We start from the raw sequence: 18310 nt of genomic DNA, 5'->3' as shown, positions 1-18310 counted from the left end.
GTTGAGTCTTCCCGATGCCAGGAATTCTCAGCTGAAGAACATCAACGCACCAATAACCACATGCTCTCCATCCCTGTGGCTAACTCAGGCAGATTTGTTGGTGGTTGCTAAAGGCAACTAGTTCTGATTGATGGCTTCCATGAACTTTCCATTAGCAGGGTGGGGTCTGGGCTCTGCAGAGGGGGAGAAGCAGTAGGAGAAGAACAGGGAAACTGGAAAACCATAAAGGTACCTGACCTGATTGTTCAGACTTTACTGAGGGTGGCTTGTAACCACAGTAACATAGGGTGGCAAAGGCTCTATGTGAGAGTTTGCAAGTGATACTCGTTGCACATCTTATAAAATAAAGTAAAACAAAACAAAACAGTTTGTAAAGCTCTTTCTAATGCCTCAATATAAAACCCCTGCTCTTTTCACTTTCTCATATTAAAGTCATCCTGGTAAGACAAATCTCTTTTTAAATATTTATCAGAAGAAAAGCAAAACAGCATGAAAGAGATTTGCACAAAACTTGTTTATCAGTCTTGGGCGTGTGAGCCCATCTATCAGCCCTTTTGTGACTCTTGGTGTAGTTTTCTCTGTCTAGCTCATATACTTCAGATGATATGAAAGGATTTCAATGTGCACTTGAAACATTTTTCTCCAGATTTATTCTACCAGTATTTTTCTTTAACATGCTTATTTGTCTCTTTTAAGGTCTGCTTTACATTACATAGTCTCTTTTTTATTTTCTGCAGATGAAAAGCACAGGCATTTCCACTCCTCCCTCATTACAACACTACTTTTTGAATAAAAGCACGTCATGTGTTCTAAAAAAATGCTGTTATTACAAAGTTTTCAAAAACCTGTTGATGACTCATTGGGAAATAGTGAACAACATAATTTTCCCAGCTTTGCCTTATACCCATTCAATCTTAGATCTTTCTGCCAGAAGGATGCAAACCACTTGTAGGTGGGGCTGGTAGCTCTGTCGTTAAGATTGCTTAAGTACATTTACCAAATGTTAGATATTTTAGCAAAAATTTCCAAGCTGAATATTTCCCTAAACATGAATTACAAGGGGAAACTCTTAGTCAGAAGTTTCTCTTATCTCTAAAACCAGGGCTAAGGTATATTTTGCCTTGTCAAAATATATTGGTAATCTTTCTCAGAGAGGCCTTAATGCCCCTGCCCTTTGAAAAAGCAACATGAAATTTGCCTTTGTGAAAAACTGCCCAGTTTGACCACATTACAAGGCTTTGAAAAAAATGTAGGCAGCACCATCTGACCAGATGCAGAGCCTGCATCTCTCTGATAAGCTAAGCTTGTCAAGGGGCTCTAGGCTAACAGAATGGCGAGGTCCCTGTCCTGTCCCTTCTCCTGGCCAGATTGTCTCAGTTCCTTCCACGTGTCACTTCTCACACTCACCAGGCCCCTCTGTGGGCTCCCCTAATTCACTAATCCCACAGAAAGTGGCGGGATTAGTTTCCTGACAGTGATCAGAAGTAGGTCTGAGATACAAGTGCTGGTGAAAGATAAAGGGTGGTAGCAGGCCCTCAGGAAGAGGAGGTAGGGAGACCTCACCCTTGCTGACACTGAGCTGTTAGGCCAGCACACCTGTTCTTGTAAAAACTGAGCCTCAATAAAGCTCCACAGCTTGGTTTTCTAAAGATTTGCTGAAACCCATCTGCACTATGCACCTGTCATCCTAGGGGTGAGCAGGACTTTCATTTTAGTTGCAATTCTGGCTCCTCTAGTCCATGGATTGGGGCACCAAAGGAAAGAGCAGGTGTTCGTTCCCTCCTTCTCTCCCAGGATTTTCCTCCTCCTGAACATACCCCATGGAGAAGGAAGCTACCAGAAATGTATGGCAGTGTGAGAAGTAAGGTGGGGAACAAGAGAAGATCAGACTCTGAGACAATACCTGAGGCAAAGGACAGAGACTTGAGGTTTACAGAGGCTGGACTGGATGCCTGGGGTAGCAAGAGGTAGGCTGGGCACGACATGGGAGTCAGGTCGTGAGACTGGAGTCTGGTCGTCCAAGAGACTAAGAGTTGGGGAGAAAAAAAGATGTTGACACTGGACGGCAAGTCAAGGAAGGACTAGTAAGGATGAATGTTGGTGTCCTGGGGAGAGGGGGCTACGCCTGCACTGAGTATGTGGAGGAGAAAGCTGTCTAGCTGAGTGAGGAGAATTGCAGTGAGGAAGAGATAGAACTAGGTGTATGTATATACTGAACATACTGTTTCCATTGCCATTGCTGCAGGTATACCAAACCTACCTTAAATCTAACTGCTAACTGTAGCTGTGGGCCCTGGGAACTCACATGGTTTGCAAAACCCACCTAAGATGGTGGGTGAATGCCCAGGCAGCACAGTAGCATCCCAACAATGAGAAGGAGAGACAGGCAAGATGGTGCTTCAAAGAGCCAGGCAGAAGACTGTGCCCCTTAAAGCACATCCCTGTCTGGAGCCTGCAGAGAAAATCAGGAGTCCACTGGTTTTCTGCTATCAGCAAATACTTTGCAAAACCTGGCTCCAAAGTGTGTCATGCCTCCCCAGTTGCAAGTTCATGGTCATTCTTGGCTTTTCATTAGCCCAAAAATTCTGCTTGAGCAGAAGAGAGGATCCCCCTCCTGCTGCCAGTCACTCTGGACAACTGCATGACCTCCCATAAACAAGGCTTGGAGGGGTAGGAAAAATGATAATCCAGTGTAAGAACAGGTACTTGAAACTCGGAAAACTCCAGTTGTCAATAGATATAATCTTACTTCATTCTTTATGCATATCACAAGGTTCATTAGAGCAATAGCTTTTTATTTCTGTCCTTGTGATGCTTAGTACACAGAATGAGTGTGCAATAGGGACCAGTTTGGTCAGGTTTATTTAATGAGGCCATTGCTTTTCTACAGAAAGAGAAAAGTACAAGGTCATGGAAGTGAAGATGTGTTCAAAGTGGCTCTGAACAAGGGACCGGATAAAGGTTTCAGTGACCGTGTAGGCATGGCCTCTCCTGGCACTTAAGAAATTGTCTTTTCAGAGTAGAAATGATCTTTTCATGGTTTGTTTAGTGTTTGTGCTCAGTCATACTGTTATGCCATACTGCCATATAACCAGTCCCCAAAGGTATAAAAGCAAATTTGACCCCAAAACTGCCATGTTGGCCACAAGTTCCCAAGATTTCCCTTAACTTACCAGCCATGAAAGGCTGTTTGAACTAAACCATGGGACTAACCACTGAAACAAATGAACAGATGAAACAAGTGCTCATATGACCCATTCTAGCAGTTCTGCTTACATTGCTATATTTCAGATGTGAGCACCTCAGCATGGCTGAGGACTAGATTAATGCAATCACTTTAAAAACTGATCACGTTGGTGCAAATCAAAGGAAGGAGGAAGCTAAGCTAGCTTCATGTGGGCTACCAAGCTTTTTTCAAGAAGTAGCAACTTTGGATATACCTCATTTGGATTTGGTTTTAATCTGTGATTCAAAATTGAAAGTCTCTGTTTCATATTATTAACATCCTCAGATATTTAACCTCAGAGAAGTCTGTTTTTCCAAACTGCAACCATTAACAATTTCTTTCCAATGCCAAAATGTGTATGTATGCTTGTCTTTCTACCCACCAAACCAGGCAATGAACACTGCAGCCACTCCAATTAATAATGTCTTCAGTTAAGTCCTTATTTAGAGGAATCAAACCAAAACAAACAGTGACCGAAACCATTAGACAATCATCCAGGTCAGGCCCTTCGTGTCAGGCACTACCAATCCTTGGTGAGACTGAGGCCAAGGGAGAAAGCTGTTTCAATACACAGATGAACCTCAGTTTCTTTTGAAGACCCCTGCCAGACTGGCCATAGTTTAGATCAAACACAAAAATCATGCCACTCACTTGCTTCTCAGCCCCTGTGTGCTACCTCATTTCAGACGAAGCCTTGCTGCTTTCCCTAGTCCCTAAAATCCTGTCACTGTCTAGGTATCAGATGTTACTGCAGTATGTAGGGATGGTGACAGTGGCCCTGGTGTGGTCAAGCTTTCTGTGGTAGAGTGACAACTCTTGACCTGTGATGTTTGGTTCCTATTGTATCCAGTGGGATGTATTACAGTTTTGAAGATATTTTTTGTGGTGTTCTGTCTCTTTGCATCAAACAGATCATCATGACTTCCATCTGCTGCTCTTTACAGTCCAACAAGGACCATTTCTCTTATGACCATATCAAACACAGATTTTTCAAGCCAAAGCCATCAGCTGCAGTTACCTGTCAGACCTCAAAAAGGCTAAAACCTTCAGCCTTTGCCCTGGACTGCCTCCCTTCATCACATAACTCACAGAATCCTTCCTTCATGTTTTTCTCAGCAGCTCGATGACTGCTCAGTGTGTCGTCAAAGCCTTTTTCATGTTGTGTTTTATTAGATAATATATTATCCTGTAGCTATAATATGTAAAGTAGGATTTCACTGCATAATTTCAAAACTGGATGCATTCCTCATTTCCCCAGTCAGGTCAGAAAGCTCCTCTGCTTGGTTGATTAGAGTCAAGAAGTTTATTATAAGACAAATGACACACTAAGGTAAAAGCTATAAACACAAAGCAAATCACTTATGGCCATTGTTTCTGGTAGCAAGAGTAATACAACCTTTAAAGCTGTTTGATGGCCTGTTCCTGGCTCTGTCTTGGCCTCCTCAGGTTTTAATCCTTGTAGGGTTTAATAATGACTAGAGATGAGTTCAAATCTGCTAGAACAGAGTTTATCCCAGAAGCAAACATGGATCTGGATATGAAGTTTGCATATGTCACTATATAATTTTATGTTATATTTTGATGGTTCTGGACAGATTGCTTCCCCAGGTTTTCTAAGATACTCAGCAGAAAACAAGCAGGACAATCCTCCCCCCCCCCATATTTCAATATGAGACTTTTTTTAATGTTGGTCTTATAACACCTAGAAGACCAAAATAAAGCATGTAATATCACGGAAATGTCAGGAATATATCATTACCAGCATCGAACATTCGAAAATTGTAAGCTAGAGCTCAGAAATAATGAAATTTGCTTTCAAATAAAAACATTTAAATACTAAACATTTAAAGTTGATGTTTTTCAGCTTTTTTCTAAACGCAAGGACTAGATTCTGCCTTTTGTGTAGTGTTTGAATATACTGGGACAGAGTGTTCTAGAGAAAACAAATATTTTGAGCTATGTCAGAGTTACAGTTTTTAACCTGCAATCTGTGTTCAAAGAGTGTTTTTAAGGGGTCTGCAGAGGGTAACTAAGAAAAGCAAACCTATTTTCTGCAGTATTAAATCACTGTACAGGAACTGACACTTCCACTGTAGAAAAAAAAAAAAAAAAAAAAAGGAAAAAAGTTTAAAGGTGCTGCAAATTGTAAAAGGTTGAAAAACATGTTTCTGGCAATTCTGACTTGAGCTTTCAATTATTTAAGCGATATGAGGGCCCCAGTTCTACCAAAGTTAACCAGGATTTGTTCTAAATCCCACAGGTACTTTGGAAAGTTCAAAACAGAGTTTCTGGATGAGTGGTTCCAACTATGTACAATGTGCAGAGCTCTAAACTTTTTTTCTTTTTCTTTTTTCTTTTTATTTTTTTTGTTCAGTGGTGGTGTAAATCCATGCATGTAGAATTTAAGGCAATGCATAGTGAGCTGGCATTTTTTTATTACCTTCTGCAGACCCTTTCATGATAGTCCGTGAGCCTTGGCATTTCCAATTATACTGGCTGCCCGAGCTTTTAGTGACTTGCTCCTGTCCTTCAGCTAATATTTCTGGAAGAGATTTCAATGCTCTTTTTTGGCTTGGGACTAAGTTAGTTAAACTGTCAAGGAAATGATGAATGGAATCTGCACCCATGTGTTACCACAAAGATGCCTTGCAGACATTTCCTCAGATTTTAAGGCATCTGGCTAGAACGTTCTTACGTCACCAAATACAATAGAAGAATAGTAATGATTAGCAGTTGTATAACAGTATGCTTCTCCAAGGCCTTTTCACTTGGATGTTTATAAAGCTCTGCTGGAAGAAAAACAATAATTCACAGATGGGAAACTAGGGAAGAGGTGAAGTTGAAGTTCCTTCTTTAAGCCTCAGATCCACCTCCAGTTGGAGCCCAGAGCACAGTTCAGATTCTGTGCTCAGATCAAACCTTCACAATGAAGACAATTTTTATTCGAAATTAGGAAAACAGATTTTCAGCTTCAAAACCCCAAAGTTTTCTTGACAATAACACTGAAAAAATATATCCAGTTCCTCTGAAAGCTATCTTACAGTTCAGGACCTATAAGCATTAATTTTCCCATGTGTCTTTCTCACATTAAAAGCTGCTAAATACCAGAAGATGAGCACGTGAAACAATCAGGGTCATCCTTAAAAAGCAAATTTGTGCAAAAGGAAAGCAAGCAATTCCCAAATACAAATTATTACTTGGTGTTCCTTTTTGGCTCCTACGCCTAAGGCCAAAATCACTCCTTTCAAGGAAATATCTACAGGAAGGGCAAGGTTGCTCACACTCCGAGTCAGGCTCTGTCACTGGGTTGCTGCTGGCTGGCTGCCTGAATCCTGCCTCTCTGCTCCTCCCGCTCCTCGATGGAGCAGGAGGAAGCTGTGTATTACTCATGGTATGGGATGCTGATAGCCTAGAGTATGTCTTGCAGGAAAATATCTTTGCTCTGGCCTCTGGGACGTGCCTTTGCTGCTCCACAGCATTCCAGCTCTCAGTTCTCAGTGATGACTCCCTGTGAGTTAGGGAAAAGCAGATAATATCGGAGCTTCCCAGACCCTCTCAAGGGTTAAAAACAGAGAATGCTTGGGGAAACGGCTTGTGCTGATGGAGCATGTTACAAGCCAAAGATCTGGAAATTATTTGTGGTCTCAAAACAGTGGACATCAGGTAGGCCACTTAGGGCTGAACTTCAACCGTGTTATTTTAAAATTTTTAGGACTGGCTTAGAATTGCAATAATTAGTACAATAATTTCAGCATAAAGTGTGTTTTCTTCATATTCTTTATCTCAGCCCTCTCCCTCTCGCCCAGTTTGGCATTCACATAAGGGAAATGGTATGGATTACCCACACGTAAGAGAAACTCAGCTGTTGTAGCAATGCCATCCCTACCAGTCTCGGGCTCCCAGCCCCAGAGTGAGACACTGGCAGGAATTTCCTCACTCACACAATCTTGCTGACACAGAGGCCAAGTTTGAGCTGAAACAAACTTCCAGAGCCTCTCACGCTGCTGTCTCATATCATCAGCCTTTGCTCTTCCCTCCTCACTCTTAGCCATAGGTTTTCCACCATGATACACTGAAGCATCTCACACCCCAACCAAGTTATTAGCCTCAGTGGCTCCTCTTCTCGCTGATGGAGGTTGTGTAGCCTCCAGGTTTGACTTCCGAAATTGCTGCTCACGCATTTTCTTCGCTGATGTCACACAGGCTGGGAACACAGTCATACTACCTCCACCTCAGCCACTGTGATCTGGGCCCTTACCCTCATGGGGTCATTTTAAGTCCGAAGATCTACCAAGAGAGACCTTAGGAAGGGGTTATTTTCAGTGCAAACCTTCTTCAAATCTCCTGACAGTCTAGTTACTTCATGGGGCATCCACACTGGCTTTTTGCACATTGTGACTGTGAAATCTCTTTGGTACAGGAGCTTTTTATTTGCACATGGCTGGACAGTATTTGGCACATGCTAAGTGAAGTTAGCAGCTGCTTCTGTGATGTGTTGCAGCACTACCCAGTAAATAAGGTTTGATGCATTTGCTTTTTTCTGAGTAGGCTCCACTGCTGTGTCTCACCATGCTGCCTTCCCAAACGATTATTGCCGCTGCACTGCATTCGTTTTCCTTCATACACAGGCAGCTCCATTAATGCAGCTGTCTCACTGTATGCCGTTATCAGCTTGACTCATCACAGCAAGACCTCTAAAGCTTCCCTGGAATTTCTGGCAGATATTATCTCCTCCTAGATATAATACATTACCTTTTAATAAATTAGTATGTGCCTAACTTTAATGACCCAGGAAAATGTAATCTTTAAATTGATGGTACCCTTTTCAAAGAATTTAACCAAAGATATGTCTTTTGTAAATCGCACAGTGTATTGTAGTTATAGCCACCTTGAAATGACTGAATGATGTGATCTCCCTACAACTTAAAAGAAATTTACCTTTTTTAAAGGTATAGCATAGAGAACAACAGATCAAACCTTCCCCTCCGATTGCTTCATACAACGTAAAGGGTATTCAGGTTCACCTTCCCTTTCTGGGCTATTTTGCTGCTACGTAGTTAGAAAATGTAATTTTGGAGTTATGCACTGTAAATTCACTTAGCCATTCTTACTGCTGCATAAACAGTGCTGCCCATTTAAGGGCCATAAAAGTGCCCTCAGTCACAGGGTGGGACTCACGTGGCTCCTGCTTCTGGCACTGTTTGGCCCTGAGCATGTTACCGGTTGCAGGAAATTCGTAACAAATCCCATTTTGTGTACTGATGTGAATTTCTCAACCAGTAACTGGTATAATGGTGTTTAAGGAACATACCGTTCTTTTGTTAGGCCTGTTTAGTTTGCTGGAGTCTATGAAGGAGTTTAATTTTTCATACCCTTCATTAAAAGAGACCACAAGGAGGAGAAATCATGAGTAAGCAGAGCCATAAATACATTGCAGATGTGTGGAGTGTTCTTCGGGGACTCTAGTCAGAAATCATTTGGCCGGAGCTGCTTGACACTCCCACCAGTTTCCTGTGTTGTAGCTGTTACACAGAGGGATTTCTCTGTTACACAGAGGTAAGGTCACAAAGGGTGCACGCAGAAGGCAGGTACAAAAGGTACCTGATTGTACCAGCAGACTTTGCCAGTACCAGAGGAAAATAGGTATTTTCTTAGAATGGCTTTGAAACTTAATGCTGATCTGGGGGATTTCCGTATCTACATGAACTAGGAAGATGCAAACATATAACTTCACTCCATAGAAAGCACAGTGTTTTGCTGACACTCTAGGAATTTTCATGATATTGAGTAAGAAACATTTCTTTAACATCCCAGATGATGCCCTGCATTAGCCTGCCATGTAGCAAAACAAATCATCACATGCTTGGGCTCTGAAACTACTGCCAGATCCTGAAGAAAGCGTAGAGAAGGTGAAATTTGCCCTTTTTTCCCCCAAAGGCTAATGTGGTAACAATACACTACCTTAGCCCGCAGATAACAAGGCCTCTCAAGTCTCACATATTGAACACAGGGCTTGCAGAACAGGCCACAGCTTCACAACCCTCATCCCCTTGGCTTCCCTCTTGCACATTTATACCATAGCTCCTTGGCCTCTCTTCTTCTGTGGGACCATGCCAGGCATAGCTGTTTGTCCTGATGTATTATATCAACCCTCGCGTGGCTGTGCCTGGTCCAAGGGGCCATGAATGGGGGAATGCCTGGGGCAATGAGCTGCAGGACACGTTCCAGGGTTTCACAGGGACAACAGCCCTGCTCCAAGGCACGCTCCTCAGTTGTAGCCTATCTGTGCAGGCATCTCCCAGGGAATGATCAATAGCAGCATTCTTTCACCCACTTGGAAAGCAAATACTGACCATGAGAAAGTGGATTAAAAAGGAATACAGGCCTAGATATGCAACCTGTCCTCCCTGTCAGTGAAGGCCCGTAGTACAACACATAAAATGATAGTCTTCTGAGAACTCTTTAGATTCCATTATTTTTCATGAAAGAGAAGACAGAGTAGCCCTGAGGACACTGAGTCTTGTGGGTGTTTACAAATTGCTTGTGCTGGGGGGAGCAAACAAAAAACAAAAGAAAAAGCAAAGCAAAATAAGAATTAAAAAAAAAAAACCAAACCAAACTATTTCAGATGTATCATTGTATCATTTCTGAAATAAAGCATTGTTTTTTTCAAAGCAACATTGCTTTTATAATTTTTTTCAAGGTTATTATTCCTATGAAGTTTACAAATACTTAAAACTAGAATAGAGAAAACCACCCCTCATTTGTCCTAGAATTATTTAGATCCTAGTTTTAATGATGAGTCTCTTTGACATGGCTTGTGAAAGATAAAATATTCACATAGTTCTAGGCATAAATAAGTGTATGACTTTGCTGAACTTTCCCCAACAGTTTAGTGTGAAAAAGGGATGGGAACATTGTTTTAGGAAGAGTGCCTTCAGGTGAAAAGTCCTCAGAAAACAAAAGTAGTTTCACACAAGATCATCCTTGTAACCCGCTCACTGCTAAGAAACAAAATTCTGTCTAAACCTAATCGCCTTATAGTCAGCCTGCCTCTCTATATGTGTTCCAAGTTCTTGTTTTCTGTCATTTTACAGCCTACAGGAACTATTCTTGCTTGCCCCAAGTGTCTCCAATTTCAGTGCCAGTCTGCATAAAGGAAGATGAGATGGAGCAGACCCCCAGCTCCTATAGTTAGAGGCAGCCAAGAAGGTTTTGATCAACAGTAAAGACTGGGGGGTTGTGTCAGAAAATGTCTATTAGTGAGTTTTAAGACTTCTGTCAGGAACGTTCCTCAGATGTCGCATGCTTAAAACCATAGAAGAACCCCAAAGAGATCAAGAAGCCAAATGGTGGGGATTCAGAGTGAAGTTAAACTGTCCTCACTCAAAGGGCAGAAGCGACATGCAGCATTGGCTCCTCGATGTCCCTCTCACTGATGAGAGCCATCAAACAAAGGCAGAGTGAGGTGAGAGGGAACTAACTGCATCCCTGCAGAAAGATGATAGGTTCCGTGTGGCATTCCTGCTCTGAAACAAAAATTTTAATCCACCTTTCTCTTTTCCTTTTCTGAAGAGTGGGGATGCTCACCCCAGTACTCACATGTTATACATTTCACTAAACTGTAGGAGAATAAGTCTGTGGACATTTCTAAAATATTCACTGGGCCATCTGTAACACCATTGCCAACTTGAATCTAGGGAGAAGCCTCTTTTAAATCTTGGCAGATCAGCGCAGCATTTCAGAGAGATGCCTGGATCAGTTGTGTTATCTAACTGCAAAGTGTTTATTATCACTTTACGAGCAGTGTTTGTACAGCACAGATAAACTGAATCATAGGATGATAAAATCATAGAATCATGGAATACCAGGTTGGAAGGAACCACAAGGATCATCCAGCCCAACCTTTCTCGGCAAAAGAATTATTATCTTGTAGCAGCTTGACTCTTCATTTCTGTCTTTGGTTGAAAGGCTGGCTAATTAGTTAAGAAAGCCTTTTCTGCTACAATACCTAAAAATAAGTTAATCTCATTCGAGACCTTCTGGTTTTCCGCTTTCCTTAGTATTATGATCCTTATAACTCTGCCATCTGCAAGTACAGCTCATAGAAAACAAATTAAAAGTGATCAAGAACAAAAGACCATTCCATCTTTTTATTTAGGCATGACACCAACTGTGTGACATGAAAAAGCAAACTAATAGCAGAAGTAGTCACGGACAGGTCAGAAAAACAGGGAGCGTACAGGTTGCTTGCTATTGCTTGAAAGAATAAAAATTCGCCTAAATCAATTTACTGTGTGTTTACTGGTTTCTTGCTTGGCACGCTCTTTGCCTTTACTAACTGACCAGACCCTTGAAAGCAGCTTGGAGCTGTGATTCTTCAGCAATGGAGAAGAATACATCCACTATTGATCCAGACAGCATTAGAGGGCTGTGATTGCACTACTTTCACCTCCTGTCCTTACATTTTAATAGAAAGTTTAAGTGCACAAATGAAATATGTCTTCGTGTTGGAAATTTCTACTCTGAATTTTTACCATGTCACATAACAGATTCCTTTTGCAGCTGAGTGTTTCAGAAAAACATCAACAATTTAACAGAACTATTTTGCTGGTTTTTGACCACCTATACTTAATACTAATTTTCTTTCTGCCATTTAGCATTACAGTTCTTGTTCTGCTTTTACACCCCTCTCATTATTTATTGAGGAACTGAGCTGGTGGGCTGTCTGACATAGAAGATATAATAAAAAAAATGTACATCAATAATCAGATTTCAAGGAAATTCACTTACATAGCAGACTACCAGGCAAATGTAGGTACTTAAAAAAAAACAGAGCCATTCTCTCTGAAGCTATTACTTTCTCTCTTCCTCTGCTTCCTCTAATAAGAAATTAAAATCTATCATGTTCAGGACATTGGAATATTCATCATTCTGTTCACTGATGGTTGTGCTTCAGGCTATAAGGAACAATGGAGAAAAAACCTTAAACCAGTGGTCCTTTTCACTTTACTACAGACCAGATCCTCATTTAGTATAAAATGTTATGGGCCTTTTTGAAGCAAGGCTGACAATATGGCCCTGAACCCAAAATTAAAATCACCCTTCTCCAGGCATTATGGTTACATGCATGAACATTTTCGGAGGTTTTGTAGTTATATTTTCACATATGAGCATAATATTTCTCTTGGAAAAAAAAAGAATATTCATAGAATCATAGAATGTACTGAGTTGGAAGGGACCGACAAGGATCATCGAGTCCAGCTCCTGTCCCTGCACAGGACAACCCCACAGTTCACACCATGTGTCTGAGGGCCTTGTCCAGTCTCTTCTTGAACACTGTCAGGCTTGGGGCCGTGACACCTCCCTGGGGAGCCTGTTCCAGTGCTCCACCACCCTCTGGGGGAAGAACCTTTTCCCAATGTCCAACCTAAACCTCCCCTGGCACATCTTTCTGACATTCCCTTGAGTTCTGTGACTGGTCACTAAAGAGAAGAATTTGGTGCCTGCCCCGCCTCTTCCCCTTGTGAGGAAGCTGTAGACCACGATGAGGTCTCCCCTCAGTCTTCTCCAGACTATATTATTGTTGATCTGAGCTCTCCTGTAGATTTACAGTCAGGAGAAGGTGCCACTTGCCTTTAACCACCAGCAGATGGTCTCAGAAAGAGAGTTCTCTCCTACCAGGACTCTGTTCTTCTGTCCAATGAGGACGCGCACATACCTGTAAATACAAGTGTAATTGCGGATGGACCCTCATACAGGCACAGAAGGCTTTTGAAGATTTTGGACTTAAAAAGGCATGTAAAAGGAAGAGATGAGGGGACAAGAAAAACAGCAGGAAGAAAACTTTAATCCAAATCATAACCAGTTTATAATGCACATGTCTAAAATCTTCTCACAAACCTGCTTTTGCTATTTTCTTTGCTCTTTTTCAGTTGTGTCTGAAGTAGACCAAAAATGAAACCTCTCAAAAACAAAGTGCTCAATGAGAGGCAACAACAGGTAAAGCCAGGAAAGAGGTTTTCACAGCTCTGATTTCCAATAACTTACTTGTAAGGCATTGAACTACCCAATTATCCTAAAATAGTCATCCAATTTGTTTCTCTGTGGGGAAGCCTGGTGCACTCAGGTCATAAGGATCAGGAAATTAGTTCTTTGTTGAAACCACATATCTTGCCCTCTCATGTTTCCCAACTGACAGATGACAAAAGCAAGGAATGAAACTGAGAAAAAGACTTTACAAAACAACAGGGAAACTGGTTTCAACAAAGAAATTAATCTGCTGGATTCAAGTTAAATACAGACCTTGCAAAGCAAAGCACTGTTTTCTGCTGAAACAGATTTGCTAGGATGACCTAAAACATCTATTACAAAGCTTTGAAGATCTGTTGTACAGTGATGTTTTAGTGTTTATTCCCAAGCTTTTCCAGAAATCCACAATAAAACCCCTTTTTTTTTCCCATGCAAACTTCTTAATATGGAAACCTCAGCAACAATACTTTGTTCTGTTGTTTTTCCTTCTCCATTTTGATGTGCGCTTTTGAAAGCCCTCTGGGCATCTATTTGCATTTTCCAAAAGCTTTGGAAATCTGGCCCTAACTTACTTATGAAAATGGGACTTAAGCTCTGGAATTACTAAAGTGTTTGTGAAATTTTGCACTCTGTGTATTTTAAAGTATAGTAGACTTGATTTTGCGGTTTCAGGGGACAGTTAATTCCCATCATTTTCGATGAAGTACTGTATATTAGGAAAAAAAAAGAGGTTCTAGAATTTATTGACAAGGGCAAAATATGAAAAGGGTTTAGTGTTTCTTTTTATGTGAGTGATAGAAATCTGTGAATAATAAAAAAGAAAGCAAGTTTTTGGCATACTTTTGCCACCTTTATGGATGAACAACAAAACTGATTTATAAACTGAAAGTGAATATAGTTATATATTTATTTAAATGTATTTAAATATATTAATCATAGAGCCATATCTTACACTGGAAATTATAACTGTGCTAAATCATAAGCAATAGTACCATGACAGGCCCACCAGGTACTGCTGGTTTGTGAGCTTCATGGGGGGATATCCTAGTATCTTAAAGCTTTGTATCATACCTTGAGAGGGGATTCCTCTGTGTTTTACAGGAAAACAAACAAACAAACAAACTTAGAATCACAAAGATTTTACAGCCTTTCTGTGTATTATAAGAGAATATTCTTGTCTAAATGTCCTTGATCAGAGAAGGGCACAGATTTCCAGACATCAAGCCAATTAATTCCTACATTAAATATCATACCTGCTTCAAGTGCACGTTTCCAGGCTTCCAAATTAAAATATTGTTCTTCTCATACGTTCCTAGACAAGTCAACTATTTTTGTCCCCACCACTGGCATTTTTTTAATGTATGAGTTTTTTTCTATACTAAACCAGCTCTTCAACAGAAGACTCATTTTGCTCAGTGTGATCTTCAGATGGTTTCCGAGTCCTTGGTTAGTGTAGTGGTACTGTCACCATTTAGCTCCCCTAGCTATGGATATGAAGTGCCATAGGGATGTTTATTTCTTTTAAGTGGTGTCTGCCCATACTTTATCAGAGCTTTAGTGAGTCATTTTCTCTCTTCTAAATTGCTTGAGATTTATACTGATACATCTTGCCAGGATTTGGCTAAGAGACGATACAAAGTACTTTTCATAAAACTTAATAGGCAAAGCATTTTGTTGTCACTAACTAATATTGGTAACTTCTCCCCCCATATCATATGACATTCAGATTTCCACTTATTTGCATTTTGGTTTTGAAACTGCCAAGATTCACACCTTTCTTGCTTTTATTTGTAACCATGACAACTACAAACATACTGTTTTTCTAATAAAAGCCAAGACTCTTGTGCAACAATCTATGGAAGACAGAACTTCAAGAAAAATACTTTTGAAATTATGGTTTGCAACTGAACATGCCAGATAACTATTGATTCAAACAGGCCAGTGAAAACTTTTAAACCTGGTTCATAGGTATTCATCCGGATCTTATAATTTTATGGCTAATGCAGAGGGGTGAGATCTGCTAGTAATGTTTCACCCCTCTGAAACACCCTCCCCTCTAGATTTCAACATATTCCTCCCCTCTAGATTTCAACATATTCAACATACAAATTACAGTGAACTGAACTCCCTCTGATGGAATATGACTTTCTATTAATCAAGCAAAAACAGAGGAAAAGAGCCATTTATTAATTAACAGATAGAACCAGACTTACCTGATTCCCATTCCTGTGCATTAAACAGAAGAGCCACACATGTGAGTAATGAGTATCTTTCCTGCCAGAAGTGTAACTATCCCTGAATATATTCATACTGTGCTTAGGCTGGAATGATGACTTGGGAGAGTTACCAGGTACTACTGGTCGTACTCACAACAAAATTAAGAGTATAGGATCACTCTGGTTACTTACTCAAGGCTAGTCCCCTAATTAATGTGAGTTAATGTATGTGGCCAGGTCAGGAAGAACGAGGAGGGATTTGGATTAGATTTGTTTGTTTATATGAGCTGATTTTTATTTCTTCCATGGAACTGAGTCTTGAAACCTGCAAGTCCCTGGGAGCATCCAGAATCTGCTGTGTGAAATGAAAATGTAACATATTTCGCATCTTGGAATATCAGTCATTTGGATTTCAATGGTTTTAAGGCAGAGGTTGCATTTTTCTGTATATCTAATACAGCACATCACTCATATTCAATAAACAGCAAATAAAAAGGCAAGATCTAGAAAACACGGAGAAGAAACAACCAGAAATTATTGTTCTTCAGGTTCCAAGAAATAAATATCAACTGAAGAGAATAACAAAAGTAAGAAGAAAAAGCTTGAAGAGTGCACTTAACTTAAATTCTAATCTGATGGTTGTTTGCTTCCCCTGAATTTCAGACACCAGCTCTATAAAAAAAAAAAAAATAAAAAAATAAAAAATCAGCCTCTTGAAACGTTCATTTTACAGTTAAGCAAATACACTGCAGGACGTAAATTAACCCCACTCCAAATTAGCTTGTTTTTCTGCTTGTTGAAGATCAATTCAGATTTATTTGCTATGGACAAAATTCAACAAAGTACTTAAGCACATGCATAACTTTGATCATGCAAGCAGTCCCGTTGAGACTATTTAGATGCTTAAATATATGTACACAGTTAAATAATTTGCTGAATCCAAACCTACTTTATTTTTTCTCAAGAAGGTGTTTGCAGAGACAGAGTTGTTTTATTCCAAAAAGAGTTTACTGCAAATACATGATACTGAAAGCTGCGTTGATTACTTGTAACTGGTCACACAGAGCTGTTTCTGTTCTCAATGAGCCTGATTTTATAGTCTGGATTAAATTTAAGAGCTCTCTGAGACACTGTATTTCTCAAGGTGAAATGACAGTTGAAAGGGTAGAGGTAGCTGAAGATCAAATCAAGGAGAGGAGGAAATTAAGGAACCTCAGAAACATTGTCTTCCTGGTTTTGGTCAAAAAGGCATAATTCTTGGAAAACTTACATAACCAAAAGGCATGTGGGCCTATTTTCTCCTTTTTGTCCTCATTAAGAGCATATGCGTAGGACTCTGTGTGTGTGTGGCTGTGTGGTGTAAGGAATTCCCTGTGCAACGCCCAGCGCTGGCATCAAAAGGGCATCTTACTCCTTCCCTTCTTTGGATACTTTAATTACCTCTTTGGCAAAAACGAAGCAGGATCTTCATGGGGAATCTGCCTCCCAAAACTTCAACCAGTGATACAGACCATAAGAGGTCTCTGGTTAGATCCTTGGGATTTCCACACAAATGCAAGAATGTGCTTAAATGTTTTACTGAATTAGAGTCCCTACCCTTTTCCAACAATGTGTGAAGGAAGGATTGGCTGATGCTGAATGAAATACAAAGTATTTAGGATTACACATAATGTAACTAAATTAGGAAGTGATTGGGGTGGGCACTGAGAGAAAGGAACTGTCACAGCAGATGTATCCTAGAAGGGCACAAAGTTGTGTCCTTGCGTGGTACAACTTAGCATGACTCCATAACATCTTCCTAACCATTTTTCTGGTGAAGCAAAGCATCTTGTTCTTTCAATATAGCTCAAAGAGAAAACAAGCTGCTATGTTACATGGGGGGTGGGATTTGTAAAAATTTACCCTTATTTTATGGCTGGATTTGAGCATAATTTCCCCTTTTTTTTCTTAAACGACCATTGTCATCATCCCTGTTGGAGATAGCCTTGGTCAAATTCTACATGTTTATGCAATCCCAGCAACATAGAGATTTTATTTTCTCTTTTTGCCACCACTTCACCTTCACAAAGAGTTCAATTTTTTTATGTGAAAAATCACTCTTAAAAATGTATTTGACGCCCTACTGGCCTATCAATCTGTGCAAAAATTACTCTGAAAATTTCACTAACATTATTTTGAAGTAGCAGAGATGTGTTATCTTTGGTGCCTTCACAAATAAATTACAAAAAGGAAAAAGAAGGCTTTAGAATACTGAAAATGCCACTGTGCTTTCTAGCTGGCTATAAAGGCTGTCACTGCCAGCAAGTGAAATACCATGCCAATACCAAGCATAAACATTTTATGTCTTGTTATGCATGTTCTGAACACCCAGAAATCTCCTAATCATGGCCATTAATTTATCTTCTGTAATAGGGTGATTTTCATTCACTAATGTAAAGTTTCTAATAGGAAATTATGTAGCAAGTGAATAAAAATTATTTGTTGGGTTTAAGAAACTTATTGCCAAGCTAGCTTTCAACAGAAAATGTGATGTTTGATATTCTGGCCCCAAGTTCTGCTGAACACCTGGAATGGTAAATGATACAAACACAATGACTTATCAAGTACTTGTTTTCAGTAAACCATTAACTCCTTGAAAATGGCTTTTCTCCTTCTAACAACAATTTCCCAGGTCATACAGTTTCAATAGTTTCCCAGATCACTTTCCTTTCTTTGTATGAGTCCCTGAAAGCCTGGATTTTGAGAAAAGATCTTCCATGAGTTTTGTAGCTCTTGGTATATTTACAGGCTTCATGAAAAAAGGAAGCAGTGGTATTCTGAGCACAGTACTTATCGG

The sequence above is a fragment of the Streptopelia decaocto genome, assembly GCF_964273445.1.
Source record: "Streptopelia decaocto genome assembly, chromosome: 1".
Lineage (NCBI taxonomy): Eukaryota > Metazoa > Chordata > Aves > Columbiformes > Columbidae > Streptopelia > Streptopelia decaocto.
Note: the sequence above shows the minus strand (reverse complement) of the source record.